The following is a 5,510-nucleotide window of genomic DNA, read 5'->3' as shown; positions in this document are numbered from 1 at the left end:
AGTAGAACAGTAGAAACATCAGCCAGTAGATAGTTGAACATCAGCCAGTTGATAGTAGAACAGTAGTAACATCAGCCAGTAGAACAGTAGAACATCAGCCAGTAGATAGTAGAACATCAGCCAGTAGATAGTCGAACATTGCCAGTAGATAGTAGAACAGTAGTAACATCAGCCAGTAGATAGTAGAACAGTTGTACCATCAGCCAGTAGAACAGTCGTAACATCAGCCAGTAGATAGTATAACATCAGCCAGTAGATAGTAGAACATCAGCCAGTAGATAGTTGAACATCAGCCAGTAGATAGTAGAACAGTAGAAACATTAGCCAGTAGATAGTAGAACATCAGCCAGTAGATAGTAGAACAGTAGTAACATCAGCCAATAGATAGTAGAATAGTAGTAACATCAGCCAGCAGATAGTAGAACATCAGCCAGTAGATAGTAGAACAGTAGTAACATCAGCCAGTAGATAGTAGAACATCAGCCAGTAGATAGTAGAACAGTAGTAACATCAGCCAGTAGATAGTAGAACAGTAGTAACATCAGCCACTGGATAGTAGAACATTAGTAACATCAGCCAGTAGATAGTAGAACAGTAGAACATCAGCCAGTAGATAGTAGAACAGTAGTAACATCAGCCAGTAGATAGTAGAACAGTAGTAACATCAGCCAGTAGATAGTAGAACAGTAGTAACATCAGCCAGTAGATAGTAGAACAGTAGTAACATCAGCCAGTAGAACAGTAGTAACATCAGCCAGTAGATAGTAGAACAGTAGTAACATCAGCCAGTAGATAGTAGAACATCAGCCAGTAGATAGTAGAACAGTAGTAACATCAGCCAGTAGATAGTAGAACATCAGCCAGTAGATAGTAGAACATCAGCCAGTAGATAGTAGAACAGTAGTAACATCAGCCAATAGATAGTAGAACAGTAGTAACATCAGCCAGTAGATAGTAGTAACATCAGCCAGTAGATAGTAGAACAGTAGTAACATCAGCCAGTAGATAGTAGAACAGTAGTAACACCAGCCAATAAATAGTAGAACAGTAGTAACATCAGCCAGTAGATAGTAGTAACATCAGCCAGTAGATAGTAGAACAGTGGAAACATCAGCCAGTAGATAGTAGAACATCAGCCAGTAGATAGTAGAACATCAGCCAGTAGATAGTAGAACATCAGCCGGTAGATAGTAGAACATCAGCCGGTAGATAGTAGAACATCAGCCGGTAGATAGTAGAACATCAGCCGGTAGATAGTAGAACATCAGCCGGTAGATAGTAGAACATCAGCCGGTAGATAGTAGAACATCAGCCGGTAGATAGTAGAACATCAGCCGGTAGATAGTAGAACATCAGCCGGTAGATAGTAGAACATCAGCCGGTAGATAGTAGAACAGTAGTAACATCATCCAGTAGATAGTAGAACAGTAGTAACATCAGCCAGTAGATAGTAGAACAGTAGTAACACCAGCCAATAAATAGTAGAACAGTTGTAACATCAGCCAGTAGATAGTAGTAACATCAGCCAGTAGATAGTAGAACAGTGGAAACATCAGCCAGTAGATAGTAGAACATCAGCCAGTAGATAGTAGAACATCAGCCAGTAGATAGTAGAACATCAGCCGGTAGATAGTAGAGCAGTAGTAACATCAGCCAGTAGATAGTAGAACAGTAGAAACATCAGCCAGTAGATAGTTGAACATCAGCCAGTTGATAGTAGAACAGTAGTAACATCAGCCAGTAGAACAGTAGAACATCAGCCAGTAGATAGTAGAACATCAGCCAGTAGATAGTCGAACATTGCCAGTAGATAGTAGAACAGTAGTAACATCAGCCAGTAGATAGTAGAACAGTTGTACCATCAGCCAGTAGAACAGTAGTACCATCAGCCAGTAGATAGTAGAACATCAGCCAGTAGATAGTAGATAGTAGAACATCAGCCAGTAGATAGTTGAACATCAGCCAGTAGATAGTAGAACAGTAGAAACATCAGCCAGTAGATAGTAGAACATCAGCCAGTAGATAGTAGAACAGTAGTAACATCAGCCAATAGATAGTAGAATAGTAGTAACATCAGCCAGTAGATAGTAGTAACATCAGCCAGTAGATAGTAGAACAGTAGAAACATCAGCCAGTAGATAGTAGAACATCAGCCAGTAGATAGTTGAACATCAGCCAGTAGATAGTAGAACAGTAGTAACATCAGCCAATAGATAGTAGAATAGTAGTAACATCAGCCAGTAGATAGTAGAACATCAGCCAGTAGATAGTAGAACAGTAGTAACATCAGCCAGTAGATAGTAGAACATCAGCCAGTAGATAGTAGAACAGTAGTAACATCAGCCAGTAGATAGTAGAACAGTAGTAACATCAGCCACTGGATAGTAGAACATTAGTAACATCAGCCATTAGATAGTAGAACAGTAGAACATCAGCCAGTAGATAGTAGAACATCAGCCAGTAGATAGTAGAACAGTAGTAACATCAGCCAGTAGATAGTAGAACAGTAGTAACATCAGCCAGTAGAACAGTAGTAACATCAGCCAGTAGATAGTAGAACAGTAGTAACATCAGCCAGTAGATAGTAGAACATCAGCCAGTAGATAGTAGAACAGTAGTAACATCAGCCAGTAGATAGTAGAACATCAGCCAGTAGATAGTAGAACATCAGCCAGTAGATAGTAGAACAGTAGTAACATCAGCCAATAGATAGTAGAATAGTAGTAACATCAGCCAGTAGATAGTAGTAACATCAGCCAGTAGATAGTAGAACAGTAGTAACATCAGCCAGTAGATAGTAGAACATCAGCCAGTAGATAGTAGAACAGTAGTAACATCAGCCAGTAGATAGTAGAACATCAGCCAGTAGATAGTAGAACAGTAGTAACATCAGCCAGTAGATAGTAGAACAGTAGTAACATCAGCCAGTAGATAGTAGAACAGTAGTAACATCAGCCAGTAGATAGTAGAACAGTAGTAACATCAGCCAGTAGATAGTAGAACAGTAGTAACATCAGCCACTGGATAGTAGAACATTAGTAACATCAGCCATTAGATAGTAGAACATCAGCCAGTAGATAGTAGAACAGTAGAACATCAGCCAGTAGATAGAACAGTAGTAACATCAGCCAGTAGATAGTAGAACATCAGCCAGTAGATAGTAGAGCAGTAGTAACATCAGCCAGTAGATAGTAGAGCAGTAGTAACATCAGCCAGTAGATAGTAGAACAGTAGAAACATCAGCAAGTAGATAGTTGAACATCAGCCCGTTGATAGTAGAACATACGCCAGTAGATAGTAGAACAGTAGTAACATCATCCAGTAGAACATCAGCAAGTAGATACTAGAACATCAGCCAGTAGATAGTAGAACAGTAGTAACACCAGCCAATAAATAGTAGAACAGTAGTAACATCAGCCAGTAGATAGTAGTAACATCAGCCAGTAGATAGTAGAACATCAGCCAGTAGATAGTAGAACATCAGCCAGTAGATAGTAGAACATCAGCCAGTAGATAGTAGAACATCAGCCAGTAGATAGTAGAACATCAGCCAGTAGATAGTAGAACATCAGCCAGTAGATAGTAGAACATCAGCCAGTAGATAGTAGAACATCAGCCGGTAGATAGTAGAACAGTAGTAACATCAGCCAGTAGATAGTAGAACAGTAGAAACATCAGCCAGTAGATAGTAGAACATCAGCCAGTTGATAGTAGAACAGTAGTAACATCAGCCAGTAGATAGTAGAACATCAGCCAGTAGATAGTCGAACATTGCCAGTAGATAGTAGAACAGTAGTAACATCAGCCAGTAGATAGTAGAACAGTTGTACCATCAGCCAGTAGAACAGTAGTACCATCAGCCAGTAGATAGTAGAACATCAGCCAGTAGATAGTAGATAGTAGAACATCAGCCAGTAGATAGTTGAACATCAGCCAGTAGATAGTAGAACAGTAGAAACATCAGCCAGTAGATAGTAGAACATCAGCCAGTAGATAGTAGAACAGTAGTATCATCAGCCAATAGATAGTAGAATAGTAGTAACATCAGCCAGTAGATAGTAGTAACATCAGCCAGTAGATAGTAGAACAGTAGAAACATCAGCCAGTAGATAGTAGAACATCAGCCAGTAGATAGTAGAACATCAGCCAGTAGATAGTTGAACATCAGCCAGTAGATAGTAGAACAGTAGTAACATCAGCCAGTAGATAGTAGTAACATCAGCCAGTAGATAGTAGAACAGTGGAAACATCAGCCAGTAGATAGTAGAACATCAGCCAGTAGATAGTTGAACATCAGCCAGTAGATAGTAGAACAGTAGTAACATCAGCCAATAGATAGTAGAACAGGAGTAACATCAGCCAGTAGATAGTAGTAACATCAGCCAGTAGATAGTAGTAACATCAGCCAGTAGATAGTAGAACAGTAGTAACATCAGCCAGTAGATAGTAGAACATCAGCCAGTAGATAGTAGAACAGTAGTAACATCAGCCAGTAGATGGTAGAACATCATCCAGTAGATAGTAGAACAGTAGGAACATCAGCCAGTAGATAGTAGAACAGTAGGAACATCAGCCAGTAGATAGTAGAACAGTAGTAACATCAGCCAGTAGATAGTAGAACAGTAGTAACATCAGCCAGTAGATAGTAGAACAGTAGAACATCAGCCAGTAGATAGTAGAACATCAGCCAGTAGATAGTAGAACAGTAGTAACATCAGCCAGTAGATAGTAGAACAGTAGTAACATCAGCCAGTAGAACAGTAGTAACATCAGCCAGTAGATAGTAGAACAGTAGTAACATCAGCCAGTAGATAGTAGAACAGTAGTAACATCAGCCAGTAGATAGTAGAACATCAGCCAGTAGATAGTAGAACAGTAGTAACATCAGCCAATAGATAGTAGAATAGTAGTAACATCAGCCAGTAGATAGTAGAACAGTAGTAACATCAGCCAGTAGATAGTAGAACATCAGCCAGTAGATAGTAGATAGTAGAACAGTAGTAACATCAGCCAGTAGATAGTAGAACATCAGCCAGTAGATAGTAGAACAGTAGTAACATCAGCCAGTAGATAGTAGAACAGTAGTAACATCAGCCACTGGATAGTAGAACATTAGTAACATCAGCCAGTAGATAGTAGAACATCAGCCAGTAGATAGTAGAACAGTAGTAACATCAGCCAGTAGCCAGTAGAACAGTAGTAACATCAGCCAGTAGAACAGTAGTAACATCAGCTAGTAGATAGTAGAACAGTAGTAACATCAGCCAGTAGAGTAGTAGTAACATCAGCCAGTAGATAGTAGAGCAGTAGTAACATCAGCAGTAGATAGTAGAACAGTAGTAACATCAGCCAGTAGATAGTAGAACAGTAGTAACATCAGCCAGTAGAACAGTAGTAACATCAGCCAGTAGATAGTAGAACAGTAGTAACATCAGCCAGTAGATAGTAGAACAGTAGTAACACCAGCCAATAAATAGTAGAACATCAGCCAGTAGATAGTAGAACAACAG

Source organism: Salmo trutta, chromosome 13, assembly GCF_901001165.1.
Source record: "Salmo trutta chromosome 13, fSalTru1.1, whole genome shotgun sequence".
NCBI classification, from domain to species: domain Eukaryota; kingdom Metazoa; phylum Chordata; class Actinopteri; order Salmoniformes; family Salmonidae; genus Salmo; species Salmo trutta.
This window is presented reverse-complemented; position numbering follows the sequence as displayed.